General features: G+C 46.2%; 1 long non-coding RNA gene across 2 annotated transcripts in view; it reads left to right on the forward strand.

The window, feature by feature from the left end:
- The window catches only part of LOC103557378 (uncharacterized), a 52,255-nt gene that overhangs the window by 19,496 nt on the left and 6,755 nt on the right, over positions 1 to 26,004 (forward strand). Inside the window, exons 3-7 of one of the 2 annotated variants that reach the window (XR_011532526.1) lie at positions 7,121 to 7,191; positions 10,569 to 10,678; positions 14,896 to 14,996; positions 17,773 to 18,434; positions 23,186 to 23,256. This is a non-coding gene — a long non-coding RNA (uncharacterized lncRNA). Of the gene's footprint in view, positions 1 to 7,120; positions 7,192 to 10,568; positions 10,679 to 14,895; positions 14,997 to 16,805; positions 18,435 to 19,756; positions 19,872 to 23,185; positions 23,257 to 26,004 lie in introns of those variants that run through there. The other variant, XR_546453.2, reaches the window with a different exon arrangement.

Raw genomic sequence — 26,004 nt, forward strand, 5'->3', positions numbered from 1 at the left:
CTTGGTGTCAGCCCAATGGATGCTTTCTTTGGTTTCCTTGATAGATCTCCAGTGTCTGACAGAGGCCTCAGCCTTGCCCTCAGTCTGCTTGGCTGACATCTTGATCTTACAACTGGCTTTGCCTCTGACTGAAGGAGTAGGAAGAGCAATACTGTGTCAGCCAGTTTCCAGTGGAGAAGCAAACCTCTCTATGTATTTCAAGCAGAGACTTTGTTACAAAGCTATTGGATGGGCTGGAGAGCAAAAGGGGGAGTAAAGGGAGGGAGTGCTCCCCAGAAATCAGTTACTTAAAGGAAGCCGTTGCTGCTGCTTGGTGTGGAGAAGTCAAGAGGAAGAGTGGAGGCTGCACCCCTGCAGACATTCCTGGAACTGAGGTCAGCACAGCTCCTGGAATCCAAGAGTCCACACCCTCAAAGATGCCAGAACTCGAAAATGGCTTTAATTTTCCTCCTTCCTTCTCACAGCCCATTTGTACCTTCCAATTGCAGAACTGACTGGAAGCCGCTGACATGGGAGCCTGAGAAATGTAGTCCTCAGGTTTCCAGCCCTAATGGTGCACAGAAGAGTATGGAACAGCAGATGTTGGCTACAGACCAGTGACAACGTCCAGTACAGGATGGAAAGAGCAAGGGCTTGGGAATCAGATAGCTTTGGGGTCAAATCCTGGCTCTGCACTAATGGATCTTTGGGAAAATTACTTAATTCCCTCTGAGCTAGTTTTCTCATCTGTAAAGTGGGAGTAATGATACCTTCCTTTTAGGGCTGTGGTGAGGCTTAAATATATGCAAAGCACTTAACATAGTCCCTGTCCGTAGAAAGTCCTCTCTCTAAAGGTTGGCTCTTGTTGGCAGTAGTGTATTTCAGTTCAATTCCCTTCCACATACACACAATCCTATGTTTCTTGAACTGCTTAACTCTGTTTCCCAACCATTGCAAATCAGTGCCCAGGTTCACCACCATGAGGGCTATTAAAAATGAGCCAGATCCTCAGAAGATATTGTACGTTTGCAGAGAGGCTTCTCATCGGCGCTGCTCCGAAGTGTGACCACACCCAAAGTTGTGCTTTCCCTCGCTCTTTTCCCCTCAGTTTCCCTGGTGAGGATAAGAAAGTTAACAGGGGTCAAGCAGGAGCAGAAAGTGCCCGCTACGTGTCCACATCTGTGATCTGCTTGACTCTCCATGACAACCCTTAAGGTAGGGATTATTAACTCCATTTCATAGAGGAGAAGACTGAGGCTCAGGGATATTGTAGATTCAGGTGACATACCTTCTGCTTGCCACCTACTCCTGTCTCCAACGCCCCATAGTAGGAATTGGAGGGCTGCACTGCTGGGGTGGTGCTCAGCTTCTTTCAGCAAGTGTTTCCTGGGCGCCCACGGGTGTTGGGCACACAGCCAGCAGCCACCACCAAGCCCATCCCATCTGGAGTCGACTCACGAGACTGACGCGGCCAGGAGGGGGGTGGCAGCAGGAAGAGAACGGTGTGAGAAAAGAACATCTCATGTTCCTCTTGCCCACGCATGAGCCTCTCCTGGAGAAGTTGGATCCAGCCGCATTATTCTGCTTTCTGGCTTTTAAAATGCAATATTGGGCTCATTCCAAATCGGTCCCATTTCATACAGGTTTATCCAGCATCTGCACAGATGGGTCAGGCCCAGGGTCTGCCCTGGAGGAGCTCACAGTCTGGGGAGGCAGATTTGTAATATCAGAGACAACACCGTGTGGTCAATGCTATGTCGAGGAGGCACAGAGCTTGCGAGAATGCAGAAAATGGGCTCCTAATTCTGCCTGGGGAGTCAGGGAAGGCATCTCAGACAGAGTGACTACTGAGCTGAGACTTTGAGTGGGCAGGGGAGCTGGTGTGACAAAGGAGTTGAGGAGGGAGGCCCGGGCAGAGGGATCAGAATATGCGAAAGCCGTTTGGGGAACTGAGGAGGGCTCATGGGGCTGACACGTGAAGAGCGAAGGCAATTGTGGTCAATGCTGAGGCTGTCAGAGGCAGGAAAGGACTGGGTCACGAAGGGCCTTGTGAGTTATGCCTGCACACTTAGACTTCATTCTGGGGACAGTGGACATCCACTGATGGGTTTTAAACAAGGAAGTGACACGGTCACATTCGTGGTTCAAAAAGAGCACTCTGGGGCCAGAGCGGCATAAGGGACAACCCAATGCAAGACACAGAGGCTACTGAGAAAGAGGTTGTTGCTGTGCCTGGGGAGAAATGGTGGTGGCCTAGCCTGGTACGATGGCACAAGGCACAGAGAGAGGAGCAGGTTTGTTCAGGAGGTACTTCGTAAGTAGAAGCAACCAATATAATAACAGCAACCGTAACGGCAAACACATAGAACACTCACTATGTGCCAAACACTGGCCCAAGCACTTGACATATAACACATTTAGTTCTCCCAATAACCCAAAGAAACAGGCCCAGAGGGGTATATATCATATTCAAGGTTATGTACCTAGTAAATGGTAGAATCAGGATTCGAACTCAGGCAGTTTGGCTCCAGAGTCCATGCTCTCCACCCCACACCATACTGCCTCTTGAGATGACAGTGCTTGGTGCCTGATTAAATGTGGGGGGTGAAGGACAGGGAGGAGTCCATCATGACTCCCAGTTTCCACAGAAGCTCATACCATGCTGTGCCCTCAAGCAGAGCAAGGGCACAGCTGGAGGAAGATGGAGAGGGAAGCACAGCTGCACTCCTCAGTGGCTCATGAGCACCTCGGCTCAGACTCCATTTTCTTTCGGGATCCATCTTTTTGTCCTCACTTTTTGATATAGATTGAATGCTTGTGTCCTCCCAAAATTCGTATTTTGAAAACTAACCCCCAATGTAATGATATTTGGAAGTGGGGCCTTTGGGAGGTGATTAGGTCATGAGAGCCGAGCCCTCATGAATGGGATTAGTGCCCTTATAAGAGACCCCAGAGGGTCCCTTGCCCCTTCCTCCGTGTGAAGACATAGTGTGAAGATGGATGAGGACTTCTGTGAACCAGGAAGTGGGCTCTCACTGAACACCAAGTCTGCTGGTGCCTTGATCTTGAACTTCCAGTCTCCAGAATTGTGAGAAATAATTTTTTGGTTCTTTAAGCCAACCAGTGTGTGGTATTTTGTTATAGCAGCCCGAGCAGACTAAGATACCTTTCCTGGCATCCTGTGGGAGCCTTGACATTGTTCAGGACCATCAGGTCCTGACAAAACCTCTGAGTTCTAACCTTTCCTCCTCAAGGAGTCTTGAGGACACAGAGATGATTCAGACACAGTCCTTGTCATTGACAATCTGGCTGGGGGCACCCACACCTCCTCTGCCTCTCTCTCCCCCCAACATACTCCATTCATTAGCATGTCCTCTAAACTATCTGTGGGGAAGGACCTTTTATTTTTCCATTTCCATTGTGTTCTGGACCAATACTTTTGTAAAATATAATAAAAACTTCTCAGCAATGTCAAATTGCTCTACAGTTTTCTAAGTCCTTACCCTCACCTTTCCCTTTTCGCGCTTTTCTTGTTTGGACTAGTTGGAGTTCACGGATCAGCCCCAGTCCGCAGATCATACTTTGTGGAGTACTGCTCAAGCCTCTGTTTTCAAGTCCACTGCCACACCTCTGGACTGATCCACCCCCATCACCTTGCCTGGACTTGCACAGTAGTCTCCTAAATGGTCCACCCTCATCCATTCTGGTCCTCTCCACACCTTCTCCACCTCCTAGCTAGAGGAATAACTCTAGTCCATAAATCTGACCACGTGATGGCCTTGCTTAAACCCATCTGGGACTTCCCATTGCCTTCAGGATGGTTCACTAAGGCCCATTCCCACTTCTTGCTTCCTATTTGAATTCTCACTTTCCTCCTCATCCACACACACTAGGCTTCAAGTCATACCAAACTGCTGCAGTTTTTGAAAATGAATGCACCCTGAGGTATGGCTTTTGCACAGGCTGTTCTCTCTATGTGGAATGTCTTCTATTAGAAATTCATTTATTCTTTTAACTAGCACTTAACAGGACACCCACTATAAACTAAACATCATGCTAAGCTCTGGGACTGCAAAGGTGAAGAAGATACAGCCCCTGGTCTTTAAGAACTCCTGATCTAGCAGGGAGAGAGACAAGTAGGTTGACAATGACAGCACAGTGGGGCAGGGCAATGACAAAAGAAAGCACAGGGTCAATGGAAGTCCAGAGGAGGGTCTTGTAACCCAGCCTGGGGTCTGGAAAGGCTGCCTGGAGTGGATAACATTTGGACAGATTACTGAGGAATCATTCAGAGTTCATCCGGCAACAGCAGAGGTTGGTGTGAGGAAAGGCGATCTGGGCTGAGGAACAGCCTATGCAAAGCCTCAGAGGTGCCAGGGAAGGACAAGGCTGGAGGAATGGCAAGAGAAGTTTTCCTCAGTGCCCAGCTGTTCTTTGTCAGGCCTTGGCTAGGTTCCAGGAACACAGTGGTGGTACCAAACATCCCACACATAAATACACACATACAGACTTAATACACACAGACTTGAAAACATATACGGAGAACCTCGGAAATATTATGCTACGTGAACTGAGCTAGACACAAAAAGTCACACATTGTGTGATTGTATTTACGTGCAATATTCAGAATAGGTAAATCCATAGAGATAGAAAACAGATTGGTGGTTGCTCGGGGCTGGGGGGAGGGGGAATGTGAAGTGACTGCTTAATGAGTGTAAGGTTTCTTTTTGGGGTGATGAAAATGTTTTGGAACTAGATGGAGGTGACAGTTGCACAACATTGTGAATGTACTAAGTGCCACTGAACTGTATGCATAAAAATGCTAATTTTATGATATGTAAATTTTACCTTGATTGAAAAAAGCATATATACAAATCCATAGAACATATTCACTCAACAAATACTTACCTACATGTGCCAGGCACTGCAGGAAGCTCGAGAGATCCAGGGATAGCTCCCGCCCTGGAGGCCCCACGCATGTGAATAGAAACACACAGATGTGAACTCAAACAGGCAAAAATGCGTGCTTCATGAAGACATGCAGACAATTCACTTAACAAATGTTTATTGAGGGCCTGCCATGTGTCAGGCAATAGGCCAGATGCTGGGCCTTCAGTGAGGAACAAATAGACGTAATTACTGTCCTCATGGCTTAAGGACACAAACAAATAATGACCTGCAGAGGCACACTCAGACCAAAGTACACAAATACACACATGCCTAAAAAGGACACAGCCAAAGTCTATCAGCCAAATATACGTTGGGTGAAAGTGATGAGCAATAACACACACACAGGCAGGCATAACCCCCCACCCTCCCCGACATGCACACATCCCTCACGCAATCAATGAAAGTTCCATTAAAAGTCAGATTAAAGCTGGTTTGGGATTTCAGAGCCTTCTCGGGAGAGGGGAATAAACAGGCCTCAGTAGAAGGGCCTGGAGCGTTGAGAAAAAAAAATCCCCAAGTCTCACTTAAGTGATTTTTGGCAGAAATCAAATTAACGGCGGGACTATGGACTGCTGACAAGGTGCTCCATCATGCTCTGCTGTGTGAACGTGTTTCTTATACATGTTGTTTTCATTAGCACTTCATTTGATAATGATAAATGGCATTTTCATTTGAAAGGAAAATATTAAAAAGTTCTGATTTGCAAGAGCAAGTTAGAATAAATGATATTATTATGTCCTGTCACTTGTTCGGCTCAGAGAAAAATAATAATAATGATAATAAAAAACCCCAACAGCTTTCCCTGCTGAAGAAACACAAGCATTTTATTTCTCCAGTGGGCCAATTTGCTCGTCATCAAATCTGTCCTTGGCACAGAACCTGATGAAAGGCAAAGATTTCCAAGGGTGGGGGAGAAATGCTGGCGACATCAAAGGCCGTCAGGAAAAGAGTGACCTTGGGAAGCCCTGGGCCCCTTGCAGGCTAGCAGCGGGAGGGATTGCTCACTGGCTGAAGCTCTGTTGGGGCCTGGAATTCACTTTCTTGCCTTTGGGTCAGATTTCAGCTTTCTCTCCACCAGTTTTTGGAAGCCTGGCCTCTTCTGAACTTACTTCAAGGACCCTGGTGTCATTATGGTGGTTGACCAAGTCGCTATCCTGCTTACAACCCATAAAGGGTCCCCCATCACCTACAGGATAAAGTCCTAACTCCTTAGCCTGGCATCCAAGGCCCTTGGGCACCCTGCCCCTGCCCCAGCCTCAACTCCCACCTTCCCCCACGCTCACCTGATGCTCCAATTACACTGAACTCTGTACCATTCCCTGCACATGCTTTCTTTTCTACCCGCATGGCATGCGGAGCCCCTGGATAGCTGCTTGGGTGAACTCCTACTCATTCTAAGAGCCAGCTTAAGTGTCTCCCTATGAGACTTTGTCTGAACCCTCTTCCAGGAAGGGGTTTCACTCATTGGTTCCCAAGCCTTATTTGTACGTACCTTATCATGGGTGTGAATGCATGAAATAGCCTGGTGCGGATGAAAGCCGGCAAGTCATTGACACGGTGGTGCAGATAGTGTGAGCAGGTGTGGAGAAAGGGAGCACGAGCCTTTAGCTGGACCCAGCCTGTACAGGATCTGGTATCTTCCAAACCTCTATGGCCTTGCCTATCTCAAGCTAGTGAATGCTCCCTTCTCTGGCTCCCACAGCACTCTGAGCTACCCACTCCCGTTACCCATCGCACCTTAATGTCTGCTGTTGTCTGGGTCCATGGTTCTGCCCCTTTCTTGCCCCTAGACAGGGAGCTTCGTTAGCACAGGGTCTGCTCTGTGTTCTCCTGGTGCTCTCAGGGTCTGGCTCAGGGTCTGCTGAAAGTGAGCATTTGTTAGATAATCAAGTGAGTAGATGATGGCATGATGGCCTCAGTAAGAAGAGCATGTCACCTAAACATAAACAGAAGTTGTGAAAGTTGAAGCCTGGGGAGAACATTTGTTGTTTGGATGACTTTGTTCCTAGTTTTTCTTCATATCAATAATATCACCTTTCTTTTCTCCAGAGGTGAATCATAGTCAAATAAGCTTGTTTGAAAACCCAGCACATCTCAATGAGGGTCGATGGCATTAGCATGCATTAGGAAATTTCCAATGTCTGGCATCAACTCAGAAGATTGATGAATCTCTCTCCTTTCCCCTTTGCAGCAGAGGGAGCCTTGCACGACAGGAGAGGGCTGAGAATCTGCTGCCTCTGGATGGAGTGAGAACTGCTCGAGGTCAGTGAGCATGGCAATAATGCAGGACTTTGAGGCTCTCTTTGGTCCTTCTTCCTAATCACTTGATTATCTAACACCTCATTTGACACCCTCCAAGGGCCCAGTTCAACTAACATGAGATGAGCTCCCACTAAGTGCCAAACACCCTATTGGGTACTATTGTGGGGAGAAATATGACCATTCCCCTTATATAGACGAAGAGACTGAGGTTCAGAGAGGTGAAGGGTCTTGCCCAAGGTCATACAGCTGGATAGTAGATGAATCAGGATTAGAATTCAAGTCTGTCTTGCTTCTACTTAGGTTAAGGGTCTCTCTCTCCCAAAGCATCCACAGGTATGCAGCCCTGGAATGGGTGCTGGATAAGAGAAAAGGTTGAATGGGTTGTGGAAACTGGGACAGAGAGGAGATCTCTGATACTGAAGGTCTCCATAGCAAAGCCCAACATCTGTCTTCAGCCTCCTCTCTACTCACCCTACACCTTGGCCTGTACTCTAGTCACACCTAAGCATTCTCTAAGCAGGCTCTGCCACTGTCTCCACTCCAAGTCTTTGCTCAAGACATCCCTCCTGCCTGACAGGCCCTTCTATCATCTTCACCTGTTAAGAGTCCTAGCATCCTTTCGAACTCTGCTCATATCCCACCTCCTCCAAGAAACCTGCCAGCTACATGTGGTTTGCTGTCCCCACAGTACTATGAGCCCTTTGGGGACATGGACTTCTCTAACTCACATTCAAATTATACCTCATACATAGTAGGTGCTCAGTAAATGTGTATGTAATGAGAATCAACATAGCATGTTCATCATTAATAACTTTGTAATACTTGCAATATTTGTCTAGAATAGTGCTTCCCAACCAACTTTGCGTGACTTTCTCCTTTGAGAATCTACTGCCAGGAGTCACAGATGGTCCTGCCACAGATGCACAAACAGAGGAGTCACATCTTATGCAGGGGTTGGATTCCTAAGACAGTCTGTGAGGTAAAAATCACATGTAATTGAAATTACCCTCAAAAATTCCTTGAATTGCCCCTAAAGTCCAGAGTACATAGTCTGCACTGTAGTTAGTTGGCTTACATTTGGAAGCCATGTTGTATGAAAAAGCCTTTTAAATAATAGAATCGCCATCTACATAGCAAGATGCTTACCTATAAAAGAGGCATGAAGAAAGTCAGATTTTTTGCAGGATCAGCAGGTCTATGCCTGTACATGCAAATTTTAGCATCGTCTTCAAGGGGTTCATGGACCTCAAAGTTCAGGCATGGACCCAGGTTAAGAACTTTTGGTATAGAACTTTAAAATGTACAAAGTCCTTATCATGCAGTAGCTTACTTTAACCCTCAAAACCCTCCTTTGAAATGAATATCATGGATATTATTACTACTTTATAGATGAGGAAATTGAGACTCAGAGAGGCAAAATGACTTTAGTCCAAAGACTTGGCCTCTTGTCCAACAATTTTGCCTCAAGATTCCCCCATTCCACTGCCTTGAGGGCCACCTTGAGGGGTTCAACTGATCCTTGATCCACTTGTCAATGGAATAGGAGGACATGTGACCTTAGACTGGTTACCCAAACTCTCTGAAACTCGGAAGCTCTGTTTGCAAAATAAAGATAGTAATATCCACTGAGTACTGTCCTTGTAGGATTAAATGAGCCATTGGATATGAAATTACCTGGCAGGGTGCCTAGGATATTGCAAGGGCTCCCTCAGGGTTAGCTTTTCTTCTCCACCTCTGCAGGCATTCCTGGGAAATCAACAGAGAAGAACCTTCCTCTGTGCAGTGTCACCTCTCCTCCTGACCTCCAAAGGTCTTCAAAGAGTTGGAGTCTTGTGCAAAACTACTTAAGAATATACAAATACCTTTTCTTGTTTTTGAAATTCCTGTGTCCTCAATGCCATTTATTGAACACTGAGTGGAGAGCAGGGGAACAAGACCAGGAGTCTGCCTGTTCCATCACAAATTTTGTGTGATTTTGGACAGGTGTCTTCAATTCAAGAAATGCTTATGGAAACACAGATGTCTCATCCAAGTACTTAAGGCCCTTCATGAACCTCTGCTCAAACCTTCCAACGGCTGCCCATTTCACTTAGAGTAAAATCTCAAGTCTTACAGGGCCTCTGGAGCCTATATCAGTCAGGGTCCAGCTGAGAGAACACAACACACACCAGGTAATTTAGTAGAGATCATTTAATACAGGGAGTCAGTGACAAAGGTGTTAGAAGAGCTGAAAGAGTGTAACCAAGGGAACGTGAGGCAATTCTGAGATTGGCAAATGCAGAGGCCTGTCACTGCCTCTAGACATGAAGGAATCAAGGGAGGAGGCCGTGTTACCAGAGCCCAAGGGCTGGAGCTGCCCCACCAGACCCGGAACCATGGTGGGCCTGTCTGGTGGAAGCTGGAACCGTGGGGATTTGTGGCCCTTGCTAGATATATCGCTTGAAACCAGAGTAGGTTTTATTATACCTGGCTTTTATTCCCTCCTCCTCTCTAATCTCCTGCCAGTGCCTCCCATTGGCCAAGCCTAGCCAGAAGCCAGACGGTAAGGCAGAAGTACAGAGAAGGATGAATATGAGAGGAAACCAGCCACTGATGGCACAGGACCTTCAGGATATGGTGCAACCCTCCCCAACCCCCCGTTGTCTCTCTGGATTCCTATCCATATTCTTATACTTCACTCACCATGATGCAGCCACAATGGCCTTCTCAATGCTCTTTGAATACACCACGCCTTTATGTTTGCTGTTCCTTTTGTCTGGATTTTGTCCACCGGATAGCCACATGGCTCCCTTCCATGCTTTTGTCACTTTCTAAGTGAGGCCTTCTTTGACTATCCTACTTAGGTTTCCACTCCCTCCCCTACTGACCCTCTTTATCCCCTTCCTGTTTTATTCTTCCCTCTAGCTTTTATGACCATTGAACAGTCTATGAAACTTATGTTAAGGATGGATATATTTTTGGCATATACCTCCTCTCTCTAGAATGTAAGCTTCATGAAGACAGAGATTTTTGTCTGCTTAGTTTACTGCTCTATCCCCAGTGCCTAGAACAGTACCTATCAAATGGTGAATACTCAATAAATAACTGTTGAGTAAATGAAAGGATGGATCAAGATTCAAACACCCCTTTCACTCTTATTCATTTGTTCATTCAATAAACTCTAGTGTGGAGGACGGATTGGAGCAGGGAGTATAAGGAGGCAGTCTGAGCAATTAGGATGCACTTCTGATCCTGGGCCTGTTTCCCCATCCATAAGGCAAAGGGGCTGAGCGGAAGATCTGAAAGGACCCCTCCAGCCTCACCATTCTACAAATCTAAGGGTATTTCCCTGGCAGAAAGACTTGGAAGATTAAATTAATCCTCTCCTTAATCAGCAGTTCCCATCTCTGCATGTGACTTGTCAAGGGAACTTTTCTCTGATGCTCACACGATGCGGGAACTTGTCACATCTTCCATCTCTGGGAACATCCTCACCTGAAATTGAAAGGTAAATATTTCAGTTGTGAGTCTCTCTGTCATGACTCAAATAATTTTAAAATTGCTTAGATGTCTCTGCCTAACAATGTTCAGATTGTTCTAATGCAGGGGAAAGCGGTAGTTTTAGACACAGTAATATTGATAGCAGCTAGTAATTTCCATGTATTTCTCACGGTTATTGGCGCTGTGAGGATTACCAAGGAGAATGTTTTACTTATTAAGAAGAAGTTCTATGTCAAGGGCCTAGTATGGTACCTGACAATAGAAGGTGCTCACTAGATGATGACTTTTGCAATAATTGTTTTCATGGAGTTGGGTTGGGAAACAGCCATGCTTTTGTCCAGGATGCTATAATGTCATCAGGGATCTCAGCTCAAAAGGATTTTATTCCCAATAGACCCCCTATTACAAACTAGGAGGGGCCCTCTGCAAAAGTAGCAGAATTTTTGTAGGGCAGAAAAGAATTGAAAGATTAAAAAGTGTTGAGAAGGGTTTACAACTAGGGGTAAGTGGACAGACAGCCCAGAGATGGCACAATCCTTCCCTCCTTCATTCAGTAGATAGTCTCTATTGTGTTCTTGAGAATTCAAATCTGTCCCCACCCTCAAGCACCTCCCTGTCTAGTCGGAAGGACAATATAAGGTGCTGTAAATAGTTAATGGATTTCAGTGCAATGGTAGGGGAAGGCACAGGATGTTTCCGAGTCTTTAGAATATCCAAGAAAGATGTTTCAAAAACTATACATTGAATTAAGCACAAATTTTGTTTGCCACCTTTGCTCACCAGTCCTAGCAAAAAGTGAAAAGAAACTCATATAGTAAGCTTTTATCACCACTTAAAAGACTATATCGTTTATTTATGTAGTAATTTTTATCGTCTGTTTCCTCCTTGAGGCCAGGAAATTTTATCTGTTCTGTTAACTGCTTTATCCCAGCATCTAGAACCATGTTGGGTGCACAGTAAGTCCCAAGTAAATGTTTGTTGGCTGATGGACTAGACCAGCCCACTCTAGGCCACTGCACAGGAGAAGAAATAAAACTGGGCCCTGGTTAAGAGAGAAACTGGAAGAATGCCCGAGGTCCATATAGTCAATGGGGCGTACAATGGTGGGGGTGACCGTTGGAAGGAGGAGACAAGGTTGCAGAGGTTGGAGACATGGCCAGATCCCGGAAGGCTTAAATGCCAGGCCAAGGGTCTTTAGGGTCTCTGCAGAGGCCCTGGAGAAACACTGAAGGACTTTTAGCTGGAATGAGGCCTTCTCAGACCCCTGCTCCATCACCTTCTCTTTCTTTCCAAAGAGGTTTCCAAGTTTCTTTTGTGTCGCTTGCTTTATTTGACTGGCCCAGTCTTACTCGGGAGTTCTCTGACCAGCAACAGTCTTTCAGTGAATGCAAAGGATCCAGTTATCTGCTCCTCCCTTCCCCAAATCCAACTCAACCCCACATTCTTCTTATAATTAAACCCAAAATCCAGCTAAATTAGGTAAATATTTTAAAATGGCAACTCAAGAAGGATGTTTTAGTAACTGTGTGATGAAGATGTCAGATCTTCGTCATCTCACTGCAGCCTGAAGGACAGCTGGGAGGAAAGTCACTTTGAGAGGTTTTAATAATGTACCTAATTCTTGATGTCTATAGGGATTATAACATCTGGATGCCAGTTTCAGAGAGCATGGGTCAAACTTTGGTTTGGTGTGTCCATGCTATCTGCCTTGTATTAATCTTTTTTTTATATATATTAACAAAACTCTTTATTTTCATTGACAAATATTTCTTAAGCATCTACCAGATTCCAGACACTGCCTTAGATGCAGGGGCTGGGGAGCCAGTGTTCACAAGAAGCCATGTCCTTGCCATCGAGGACCTTTTATTTTAGTAGGGATTTGACACATGGCCACAACAAAAACAGCTTTGTTTATTTACTATGTGTGATTTTACATACATTTTCTCATTTAACTTTCACAGCAAACCATTGAGGTTGATACATTCATTTCTATTTTATTAGAGAAGGAAGCCAACTGTTGCATGGTCAGTAAGTGGTGTAGTCAGGATTCGAACTTAGGTCTGACCCCAAATCCATGCTCTTTCCACAGTGCCCATGCCTTACTTTAGAGGAGAGCTAGTGCATGTGTTTGGGGTGGGGCTGAGAGAAGGACAGCCATGCAGAATGTCAAGAGTTCTTAGAAAAGAGGAGTAAAGGTAAACTGCCTAGGATGGGGACTAGGGAAGCTGAAAGGGATAGAATTTCTGGTCTGCTATGGAGGTGGAAAGTCATCAAGTTCTAGGGGTCCAGGGGCATCTATTTTAATCAAAGCAAGGCCAAACATTCTAGAGGTCCTGTCAAGAGAGGCAGACACCAGTGTGGACATTGCAGAGCCCTAGCCTGTCTATCCCTAGTACGGAGAGTATTCCAAGAAGGGGATTGACCCAGGGGAAGGCCTTGGGGAACGAGGCCAGATGTCAGGAAAGTCTTAGCAAGATGGGGAGAGAACGTAAACAATGACTGACTCACATAACCCTGACGTACTTACTTGTTTCCACTGGAGTTGTGCACAGATTCATTCGTTCCAATGTCCGTGACTCTAGCTGTGTTTCACACACATATCTCTCCAGGATGTAACATACATTCTCTGTGGTAGCCATTAGGTTGTCTTCAGAGCTTCCAATTATCTTCTCCTATCAGGTACTTCCCAGCTCCCTTGCACTTAGGCATGGCCGTGTGACTTAATTTAATTAGTAATGTGAGCGGAAGTAACACATGCAGAAGGAAGCTTTAAGAGCCAGGGCGTGAGTTACCGCATTCTCTTTCCCCTCCTGTGGTGAAAGTCAAGATAGAGCCTCCATAATCCAGGGCTCCTGAGTGGCTACGATGATCAAAGCCTCCCTGGTGATCCACATGGATATCTCAAGAGAAAGAAACCTTTCTTGTTTTAAGTCATCAAAACTTTGGAGTTGTTTGTAACTGCAGCATAACCTACTTATTCTGACTGATTATACATTTCAATTTACATACAAACTCACTCTCATATCATAGACAATCTCTCTGATTCATTCAGTCATCCATCCATCCATCTAGTCATTTATCCATTCATTTATTTAGTAAAAATTTATTAAGCCTCAACCACGTATCAAACTTTTTTTCCTGGTTAACGGGGATACGGTGGTGAACAAGGTCAAAGTCCTACTCTAATGGAGCTTCTTTCTAGTGTGGCTGGCAGACAGATAGAGAGAGAGAGATTAGATATAGATATATAACTCCTATCTATGTATTTATATCTAGATAAATAGAGATTATATACAGACATCTATATGTATGTATGTATGTATGTATATATCTATCCATATTGGACAATGTAGCAGTGGGAAGGGTAAACCATCTGCTCCACATGATTTTCTGGTTTCTGGGTATCTCACATCTACCTTTGCCTCCCCCCAGGTCTTGTGAACTTCCTCACATCTTTCCCAAGAAATAATTTCACGGGGGCTTCTGACCAGAGCCTCTGCTGGCAGGTGGGGAGGGATTATAGAGGTGCCACCATGATGCACTGTCCTAGAGAGAATTTCTGAGGAGGCTCCTAGCAGGGACCAAGTGCTGCTGGGCCACTAGACTCTTCCACTCCTCAGGCTCTCAGGAACTTCTGAATGATCTCTCTATCCTTCACAGAGTTTGGGGCCACCTTTGATGACAATGCCTCCAACAGCAAGAATTCAAAAGGAACTGATATTTAGGATGCTACTAATTCTAGGGACTAGATTTAGAATCTAGAGATTCTCACTATTTGGTTGGATGTGTGCAGGAAGGGAGAAGTGGGGAGTCAAGGGCAACACCCAGATAAATGGAAGTGATTGGAGATATCGGTCTTTGAAAGGGGAACACCAAAAAAGGTGCAGATTTTAGGGGGAAGATATTGAGTTCTGTTTTGGAGATGCTGAGTTTGAAAAGTACCTGTGGTCATTCAGTTGAAGAGGTCCAATGGGTACCTGGATACACTGGTTCAAATGTCTAGGTTGGGGATATAGATTTATCCATCATCAGAATATAAATTGTACTTAAAGTCATGGGATTTGGTAAAGTCCCCCAGGGAGAGTGAGAACAGACACCCAATAATTTGTCTCTAAAAGGAACTTGAAAGAGGAGGGATGTCTAGGAGATGTCTAGAGTGAAGAGGATGGTGATCCAGGGAGGTCATGTTTGTTTTGTTTTGTTTTGTTTTGTTTTGTTTTTAAGGTGGAAGAGGCTTGAGCATGCTACAGGAAGAAAGAAGAAGGGGAGAGGCTGAAGGATTTCATTCATGCATGCACTCAGCCACCCATCCAGCTCTCACTGATGTTGAGTTTATTTCTTCTTTTTATTTAGTTGAGCAGACATTTTTGAGCACCCATGGCAATCTTTTGGGGGCTTGGTTGACAACAGTGAGTCTTACCAGATTTGGAGTAGGAGAGCCTAGGACTGTGGTTGGTAGAGGAAAGACAGTCCCTGCCCTCTTGGGTACCCATAGAGATAGTCACACTGATTGACATGAGGCCAAGTACAAGCAGTTACTAGATTCATAGTTAGACGGGTTAGAATGACCCATTCATTCTCATTTTCAGTTGGTTGTTTTGTCTGAGTAAAACCCTGGATTGGACCAAGAGACTGGGCCACTCTAGTCCTTGGCTTCCAATATAGCAGGAGGTGAAGACCTTGGAATCTGGAGGAGTCTCTGGTGCCCAGAAATATGAACCTCCCCACAGTCATTCTTGTCAAGTCTGCTCAGCTTCTTGAAGCCTGAAAACAGGCACAAAGTGGGGAGCTCCAGCATCACCTACCTTCCAAAGCCTTAATTCAGAACCATTCACAACAATCCATTCCACTCATCTGATTCTGATCCACTTGGCCACTAGTTTATTTTCCTTTTCCAGTGTTCATCTTGAGTCTTCCCATGTGCTGCTCCCCATCATTTCTCCATCTGAGCAGGCTTGGGCCACCTCACTCTATGCCCCTCAACTGGTTCTCTGCATACCTGGGAACCCTCATCCCCTGTTGCCATCATGGATGGCATTCTCCCCAGTTCCAGCCTGTTCCCAAAAGAGGAAATAGGTGGCCTGTGAGAGAAGGAATTAGGCATGAGGTCAGAGACATATTCAGTAGTTTGAGGACTGAAAAAGATCTGATTTAGACTTTTCTTATTAGAGTGAGATTTAAAAATTATACTTTCTTTGTAGGGTTTTCAATTCCTTATTGCCAGTTCCTGGCATAGTAACAGTCACATGGTTAGAGTTCAATTAATCTTAATCCCCTTTCCCTTTCCTTGATCTCTTTTCAATTCCCAGAACCAATTCGCACTTATGAGAAAACCAACTTGAGATAGTTCATCCATCCATCTTGCAGGGGAGGAAGACTTTTCCTCTACCTTTTGTGGGTTCGTCTGGCCGGAGAACGAATTAAATTCACATGAGACAGAATAGCAAGAGAAAATTAAACAAAGCTTTATGAGGACCATGGCCTGGGGCCTTTCTTCCCAAAGGAAGAAAAGGCACCGAAGAAGTGGGGTGCACAGAGTGGTTATATACCCCCTAACAGGATGTTTCACATATGATTGAATGTCCCTCCCACAATAGTCACAGGATTGCCCTGTCGGCACAGTGCTTGATGGACACAGCAGGTAGTGGGTCTGCTATCTTGGAGGGCACAGCAGGAGGCAAGTCTATTGTCTTGAGCTGGGCGGTCACAGGCGAGCGCAGCAATCAGTTCCTAGCCTAAGGAAAGATGCTTAATCCTTAAAGAAATGCCAGCGTTGGGAGGGGGAGGGAAGTCAGTTACAGGAGGTTACCAGACAAGCACAATAAACAATGCAGATTTAAGTCCTTGCCTTCCCCATTGATTAAGAGTTTCTAGAGATAAGGTCATCTCCCCTTCTTCCTGGTAGAGAGGGAGATATCTTTACAGATGGAGAGTTCCTTTACAATGTAAATGTCTCTTACAAAGGGTAAGTAAATTCTACTTTTTAGTTACTTTCCTGTCTGCAAAGGAACCAGCCTCAAATAATCATCATGCCAAAGAGGCACATCTTGGCGTGGCCAAGACCAGTCCCCCACAATCTATCTATCCATCCATCCATTCATTTACCAAATTTTTTTTGAGGACCTACTATGTGCCTATCACATTTCTTGGTTTTAAGCAATAAATAAGGTAGACACTGCTTCTGTCCTCGTGGAGCTTAGAGTTTAGAGAAGATAGAGGCTTAAATGACACCTCCTCTGTGGCAGGCACTCCTGCCTGGCTGCTCTGACTCCACATAATCTGGGATTAAGTGTCCCTCGTTGAGAGAGAAGTCCTGAACCAAATGACCAGCACTGGTAACCAGGCTTCAGCATGGGGCCTTGTTTGGCCAGTCCTGTCTGGTGACCATCCTTATGTACCAGACCCCTCCCAGCCTTGGGCCCTGCCTTGTTCTTTTCTCTCTCCTGCCAGACTCATCCTGATTTTCAACCCAAGGCTCAGGGTCCTATTTCCAGCTGCCAGTCCTCCCAGATGGCCAAGTCCTACCATGGGAGATATTCTGACCCCTCCCAGTAGTTATACCTCACATTTCTGACTCTCACTATGTGCTAGCCTGTGGTCTCAGTCCTGAATCCTCCCAAGAATCTGATAAGTAACTATTCTTAAGATCCTATCTGTGAAGGGCAAAGGCTCCTGCTGCAAAGATGCCTTAGCTGTCCTCTCCCTCAGGCTCTGTAAGAGGAGGGAGGAGGCAAATATCCCTGGGAGAGGTAGTCAGACTTAGCAGAAAGAATTCGTAAGCTTTGGAGTCAGACAGACTGGGCTAGAATCCCAACTTCCCCACGGACAAGCTGTAGATGCTGGGAAAGTCACATGACTCCCCTACATCTCAGATTCCTCACCTGTAAAGTGGGAAAAATACTATGTACTTCAAAGGAGTGCTAGGAGGACTATGGAGAATGTATTAAAGCCCCTGGCTCCTGGTCTGTACTCACGAAAAAGCAGTTACTAATATTATCCCTGCTCCGAGCTCCCAGACCTCATGTGTGGGCCAGGCCTGGCCATATTGGTGTGTGGAAATCTTTTTCTTTTCCCTGAACTGCCTCACTTTCCCTTGAGCAGCCCTGGGCAACTGTGTGAAGATGGAGAAGGAGCTGCAGCCAACTGTAGCCACCACCCTGCCCAGCCGGCTCTGACCTGGAACTCCAGCCTGGCTCTCTCAGGTCATCAAGGCACAGAGGACTGGCCAGCCTGATTCAGATGTCCTACTCTTTTGCAATTCTTCTTGGGGATGTCCTGATCTCAAGGCAGCAGTGGCTACAAAATAGACGTTTATATTCAACTCTCCCTAAGCACAGAGATATGGCCCAGCAAGCCTTAGCAGAGGAGAAGACAGGGTGAAGGTTAATGGCCAAGGCAGGGGTTGGGGAAGGCAAAGCGAGACCTGACTTTGTGGCCTTAACAGGACAGAATTCAGCCTCCAGGTACTTTCCTGGCAGCAGGGCACTTCTCAACCTGCCTTCTCAAAGGCTGGGAACTTAGCTGGAATCTTGGCTGGAACCCCTCAGCATTGCTAGGAAGTGCCTTTTAACCTTTACCCTAGCCAAACAGCCCTTGCTGATTTTCACCACATCAAACCTCTTTAAATACAAACCTTTTCTATCTTTCCCTTTTGTTTGGTCTGTATCTTTAACAATCTGGTTAAAATGTCCTTCAAGTTCTGGCGATGACACCTCTGAAGACGCCTGGCTAATCTCACTTGAACCTGAAGACAATGGTACAAGGTAAGCAGGTCATAAGTGGTTATCCCTAGATTATAGATGTGGGGTTCAGAGAGGGAAAGATACTTGCTAGAGGTTGCATAGTTTAGGCCTGGCAGAACAGGGATCCAAATCCTCAGGTCTCAACATTACTCCACACTGTTGATTTCAAAAGGTGACCAGACAAATGAAATCAGTGACCTTGGAATAAAATCCACATTCCTTGCTAGAGTCTGAAAAAGCCTGTGGGATCTGGCCTTGCTCACCTCTCCAGTGTTTACAGGCACCTCTGTCCCTTCCCTCACTTCTGCCCCTCTGGCCACCTGTTGTTTCCTAGAACCCATTAAGTGCTTACCCACCTCCAGGCCTGTGTACTGATGTTGTTTGCCTGGCTCTTCCACGACTCCTTATCTTTCAGGTCCCATTTCAAAGTCATTTTCTCAGAGAAAAGAACTCTACCCTGTCTAAGGAAAATCCCTCTGTTATTTTCTTCCATTGCACCTTCCTTCCCAGCCCTTATCACAATCTGTAATTATTTATGGAATGAATTTATTTATTTATTGAATTATTCATTTATTGAATTGGGTACCCAAGTCATTCAATTCAATTAATTTAATTATTCATTTATTTAGCCAATATTTATCGAGCACCTACTAAGGGCCGTTCTTTCAGGAGCTGAGGTTACAATAGTGAACAAAACAGACACAGATCTCTGTATGATGGGGCAACTTCCCAGGCAATAGAAGAAAGACAAAAGGAGTTAAGTGTCACTCCAAGGGTTTTGGCTCAAGCAACAGGAAGATGGTGCCGTCATTTGCTGAAATGCAGAAGAGAGCATGTTGGGTGGAGGGGGGTAAAAAGGAATTGTTTTTTTGTTATAAGTTTGAGAGAGTCAGGTGGAGACATCAAATTCGTGGTAGTATATCCATCCCCAGAGTTCAGGCAAGAGATCTGGGCTGGAAATACACCTGGGAGTCATCGGAGCACTGATTATAGTAAAAGCCACAACCCTGGATGAGTGGTTTTGGAGAGTGACTGTAGTTAGAGAAAAGGTCCAAGAACTCAGCCTTCAACATTTAGAGGTCAAAGAGACAAGGAAGACATTGAGAGACGGCCAGAAAGGTCGGAACAGGAAGCAGAGTCTTCACTCGAGAATGAAGATGAGGTAAGAGGCATTGGATATTTGAAGAAAGAGGAGAAAGCAGGAAAACATGTCCTGTGAGAGTGAGTGAACTAGAGAAATAGAGTGACCTTCAGGCAGTTCTAGGGCCCACATGAGGCTAGTGGTCTAATTTAAAGGGAGCCTGGTCAGCATTAATTCGAGTTTTTTCTCTTGCTATGTTCAGCTGTGAAGGTGCAGGTGCAGAGCGGATGGAGAGCTTCGGTTGAGCCAAAAGAGAAGAAGGAAATGAGGGAGGGGCAAGGAAAATGAGAATGTGGGCAAGGACAGTGAGAACGTGGGTAAGGAAAAGGACAGTGTGGGCCAGGCCGGGATTAGGTGTTTGGCCGTGGGAGTTAAACTCCATAGGAAGGGAAGTGAGGACATTGCCGGGTAGGGAGGAGGGGACAGTAAAAAGTGAGTTGAAGGTCCCAGTGGGGTTGAAGGGCTATTTTGAGTCAGTTTATTAAAGGAAATGGGAGAGGACGTATTTCAAGGAGATGCTTGAAATTGAAATTAAGGTATTAAGGCCTAAGGAATGAGCGGGGAGGGAGTAATGAAGTGGAAGGAGAAGCAGAGGGTGAGGAACTGAGAAGCCAGGATATTGGAAGGATCATCTATGTGCATATTGAAATCATCCAGAATTATGACAGATTAGTTTTGGAGAGAGTCTTAGTGTGGTTTGGGGGAGTATTTATGGGAGATAAGGTATGTGCCTGGCACACACTTGGTTCTCAATCAATGCAGTTTAGTTACTTATTTGCTTAATATTTTTTCAGGGCGCTGGGTCTTCTCCCTCAGTTACTTCCAAAGCAGAGCTTCGTGGAGGGTTGTGGCATTGCATTGTGGGTGGCGATGGGGTTGGGAGACACACTGGGGCCTGAGCCTGGCCTCAAGGGAATGTGTGGGTCCCTGTTGCTGAGGCTGCCCCATAGTCTGGAGTCCAGGCCCTTCTGCTGCCTTCAGGCTGGACTCCCACCAGAGCCGCGCGTCGTCGGCTCAGCGGCAGCAGCAGCAGATGGCGCGGAGTGGGTGGGCTGGGGTATCTGCAACTGATCCCACAGTTGCCGGATTAATGAGGCCTCGTGTCCGCCTTCTCTTCTGCAGTGTGCCAGCCGACAGTAGCTTCCTTTGCTGGGGTGGGTTTGTTTGCGGGAAATTTTTTGGCAGTGAAAGCTCAGCACCTGATTGAAAACTTCCTCTCCCCCTCATTTCTCCCCCTCCCCCGGCTTCTTTACTGGCTCTGGTGAATTCTGGGGCCTCAAGCCTGCCCTGTGTGTTTCCCGTGTCAAACCGATGAAGCTGAGATCAGGCAGTCCTGCTCCTGTGTTTATAGATGGGGAAACTGAGGCCTACCTAGAGAATTTAATCATTTATTCTAAAGCAGGAGGCTCAGCACTCTACATATGTCCCATGCCTTTCTGGTGTCCAGCTAAATACCTGGGTCAGCGTAGACTCCATGAGTGAGAACCTAGATTGTTCATATTTGAGGTTCAGGCCTATATAAGCATACCTGATGGGCATTGAGGTCACGGGTGCTAGAAGACAATTGGAAGCCAGATGAGAATGGGGTCCTGAAGAGAAAATGTCACTGTAAGTGAGGAGGGAGTCTGGCACAGAGGACCAGGCTAGCAAACAGGTTCAAAGATAAGAAGCATTAGTTGTGGGCATAGTATAAAGTTCTTCTTGGTCCACTCTGACCCGGCTTTCCTGGTAAATCCCCAAAACAATGTCACTAAGTTATTAGGTGGTCCAAGCAACTCTGTGGTATAACTGTTCCTTCCCCAGCAAAAGGGAAAAGAGAAAAGGAGGGTGCGTTCTTAATGATGGATGAGAGGGAGAGAGCAAGCAAGAGAGAGAGAGACAAGCCCCGGAGATCTGGAGGGGAGTAAAGATGCTGAGATATTCCAGTAGGTGGGGTGGCAGGAACTGAGGCCCCCAAGGAGCATTGGAGGTCAAAGACAGGTCCGTGCCATCAATGGGTAGCCCAAGAGGGGCCTTAGATTCATGGCAAACTAATGCAGGCAACAATACAGCGAGGACAATCTGGAGGCGGATGGGGATGGAACTCCTAGCAATGGGGCGGCAGGCATTTGGAGGGGCGTTGGGGATCTGGGGTGGGTCTAAAGACCAGTATAGGCCTCATTAACGTGGTCAAACTGAGGGGCACAGGCAATGGGCCAGTGGGAGAGAAAAATTATCAAAATTAAACCAGTGAGACAAAGTTGTCTAATCTTTCTCACATAGTGGCACACATACAAAAATACTCGTTTGTCCCAATAGGGTAGAGGGACAGGTTGGAGCCAGAGATGAATGACCTGGGGGCTCTAACTGCCCAGGGCCCCACCTGGCTGCTCAGAGGTTCAGGAAATAAAATGAGCACGTCAATAAGAATGCGTTCACAGATTGGGAAGTTCTGCAGTGAGGAGTGTATTTTTCTCAAGTAAAAAGAAGTACAAGGGAGATAATCCAGGGCTGCTGTAGCAGCTTAGAGATGCCGTTGTGGACCTAGGTCCCTCATGTGTTTCTAATCTGCCATCCATGGCTTTTGGTTGTTGCCTTCATGGTTGCAACATGGCACCTGCAGCTCCAGACATCACTTCAGCATTCCAAGTGAGGAGAAGAAAGGGAGGAGGAGGGCAATGGCAGAGAGAAAAGAGTGTGCCAGCTGAGTTTGCTCTCTTTTAAAGAGCTTTCCTGGAAAGCTCTTGGTGAGGACCAGGCACTTGTTATATCCCATTGGCCAGATCTGGGTGATGTGGCCACTTCCAGCTGTAAGGAAAACGGAAAGATGTTTTGTAGCTAGGCATTTTGTTGCATTAATAAAATCAGAGTTCTTTTAGAAAGGAAGAAGAAAATTAATATGAGTAGGGCTCTGACAAAGACTACATTGTATTCAGGGAGTAGTTAATAGTTTTGCACAGCTGGACCACAAACTGTGAGGCAGGAAGAGGAGAGAGACGAGGCTAGTTCAGCAGTCAGAGCCTAGATGATGCGGGGCCTTGGAAGTCATTCTCCGGCATCTGAACTGTATCACCTGGGTGACGGGACTCCACTGACAGGATTTAGGCAGAGGAGTGATTTGGTCAGATTAGTGTTTTAGGCAGATCATTCTGGCTGGGGGGGATGGGAGAGTACAGATGGTGAGGAGGGAAGATCTCCTATGAGGTTAGTGCCAGAATCCACGTACGTACATAGAAGGTATCCAGTTAATTGTCTCTAAATGAGATGATAAGACTTAAGCCAGGATAGCAGCAATGAGGAGGGGCGGAAGGGGATGAATTTGAGAAATTTCCAGGAGGTAAAATTGATAGGGTTTGGTAATTGACTAGGTAATTGAATGGTTGGGGGAAGGGAAGTGGAGTTTAGAAATATTCCTGGGTTTCCCACTATTAATTGGGATGTAGAACACAAGAGAAGGAGAAGGTCTGGCGTATAAAATTTGTTCAAAATCACACAAGAAATTGGTGGCAGAGCTGGGAATTGAACCCGGTTATCCTGGGCCAGTGTTCCTTCCATTACTCTGTGCTCCAACTTCTATTCCCTGGAGCCCAGAAAAACAAGCCATTGATGTCTTTGCACCGACTGATTCTTCTCCCCTTTCTCCACCCACCAGGTCATGAGAGCCCAGGGATGAAGTTAATATGGTGATGGCGTCTTGCTCCTGGAGGACCCAGCTTACTGAGGGTATGCTAAGAGAGTGAGCAGAGGGGCCGCCATAAACACCACCTCTCTCACTGATGCTAGGGGGTCAGGAAGCACCTGGACGGAGCATTAGCTTCTCCCCACAACTATTCTTTCTGTAATTCTTGCTTCCTGAAGCTTGGCTGGTATGTTAATTTCCTATCGCTGCTCTAACAAATTATCACAAATTCAGTGGTTTAAAATAATACAGATTTATTCTCTTACAGTTCTAGAGGTCAAAAGTCTAAAATTAAGGTGTTGGCTGGGCTGTATTCTTTCTGGAGGCTTCAGGGGAGAATCAATTTCCTTACCTTTTTCAGCTTGTAGAAGCCACCTGCATTCCTTGGCTCCTGGGCCCCACCTTTTGTTTTCATCATCACCTCTCCTATTACTGACTGATCCCTCTACCTCCTGCTTATAAACACCCTTGTGATCACATCGGGCCCACCCAGATAACCCAGGATTATCTCCCCATCTCAAAATCTGTAACTGCATCACATTTGCACAGTCCTGTTTGCCATGTAAGGCAACATATTCTCAAGGTCCAGGGATCCGGACATGGACACCTTTGCAGGGGGACATTATTCAGCCCACCACAGCTGAGCACCTTCACAGGCATTCTTTTCATGCCCAGTTTTGGCACAGTCCTTCCCCTTGATGAGCTCACAGTTCAGGGACGTAGGCAGAGAAGTAAAGAGCAAATTACTCTGCAGGGTGAGAGAGGCAAGCACGGGGACTATGGGAGCCCAGAGGAGTGGTACAAATCTGGTCTGGGAGGTCAGAGAAGGAGCTTCAGAAGAGTCAATGTCCATGCTGAATTTTCAGGAATGTGTAGGAAGTAGCCAGATGAATAATAATGATAATAATAATAACAGCAAACAGGAGCCAGCCTGGTGGCACAGTGGTTAAGTTCGCACACTTTGTTTGGGTGGCCTGGGGGGGTGTTTGCGAGTTTGGATCCCAGGCACAGACCTACACACCACTTATCAAGCCATGCTGTGGCAGCATCCCACATACAAAATAGAGGAGGACTGGCACAGATGTTAGCTCAGGGCCAATCTTCCTCACCAATAATAATAATAATAATAATAATAGCAAACATTTGTATAATTATTGCTATCTGCCAGGTTGTGTTTTAAGCACTTGACATATATTAATGCATTTGATCCTCTCAATACCGTATAAGGTGGGTACTTTATCGCTCCTATTTTATAGATGAGTAAACTGAGGCTGAGAGAAGGTGATCCATTGGCTGGAGTGTAGGTCCTTCCCACCACTCTTATAGTAAAGATCAAAATCCTTTCTGTGGCTTTTGAGGCCCGTGGTGATCAAGTCCCTGCTCCCACTCCCACTCCCATGCCAGCCCTGTTCCCACCTCCACCTCTGAGTCACTGGGCTCCTTTCAGCTGAGCCTCACTCCTCTCCACCTCTGGTCCTTCGTACATGTATTTCCCCTCTTCCTAGGATGGGACACGACCTCCTCATCCTTCAGATCTCAGTTCAAATGCCACAGTAGCAGGGTATTCCTTGTCCTTAGCTGGGCAAATGTCCTTGTTACTCACGGTCAGAGCAGCATGTACTTGACCTTGACAGCACTCACCCCCAGCCGTATACAAACATCTCTTTTGTCCCCTCATTGTGTCTTCAGTGCCACATAGTAGGTGGTCAATAAATATTTGCTCACTCAGCAAAAAACATTGGGGAAGATGGGAGTCTAGGAGTAAGCAGGAGCAGGCCCATCAGAGATCACCCAGTTTAACACCGTCCTTTAACTTCTGGGAAACTGAGGCCCAGTCAGGTGCAGTCACTTGCCCAATGTCACACAGTAGGTAGGGCAGAGCTGAGGATTCTGACTCCTGGTCCTGGGTCTCTTCCATCATTCCCATTGTGATGCTCCTGACCTTGCCCTAGTGCCTGGGGCACGACCCTGCCCAGGTTCGTTTTTGCCCACCACCCTGAAAGCCAAACCACCAAGAGGACAAGATCGCAGCAGAGAGTTTACTCACAAGGCAACCACATGAGGAAGCGAGAACATGCGTCTCAAATCTGCTTCGCTGAAAATAGGGACTCAGGGATATTTATGGGGTACGGGGGCAAGGTGATCTGAAATGTGAAGATAGGTGATTGGAGGTGAGGAGAGGTGAGGTAATTGATGATGTGTGCAAGCGTAGTCAGCCTTCATGCCTCTTCATAGGATCCATGTTCGCAAAATGGCAGCATTAGCATGATCTGAGGGTGGGGTTTTTAGCCTCTTGACATCTAAAGGTCACCTACCGGACATCAGCACGGGCCCAGTTGATGAGCTGGTGGTCTCGACTGGCCTGGAGTGGACAAAGGGGTTCTAATTCCTGAGAAACAGCTCACACACCCATTACCATGGTGACCCAGGCTCCAGGGAGATGTTATCTATAGGAGCCTAGTGGGAGTCAGATAGCATATTGCCTAAACAGCACAGTTAACAATGGGTCGGGGAATAGCTAAAAGTTATAACCAGTAATTGCAAAAAGAAAAAAACCTTTAGTTCCTAGCTACTTAATCATCAATGGCTAAATCTTTGCCAGTTTCACCTGCCTGTCCAAGTCTGATTCATCTTTCAAGATACAGTTGATTCCCAGGCATCTCTAGGATGCATTTCTTGTTACACCTCAACTTCCCCCGACTCTGCCACAGTTAGAATTGACTGCTCTTTTCTTTGTGCTCCCCAAACTTCCTCTAGCTTTGATCTTGCCATTCAGTGCTTACATTGGAGCT

This window comes from Equus przewalskii, chromosome 2 (genome assembly GCF_037783145.1).
Source record: "Equus przewalskii isolate Varuska chromosome 2, EquPr2, whole genome shotgun sequence".
Taxonomy (NCBI): domain Eukaryota; kingdom Metazoa; phylum Chordata; class Mammalia; order Perissodactyla; family Equidae; genus Equus; species Equus przewalskii.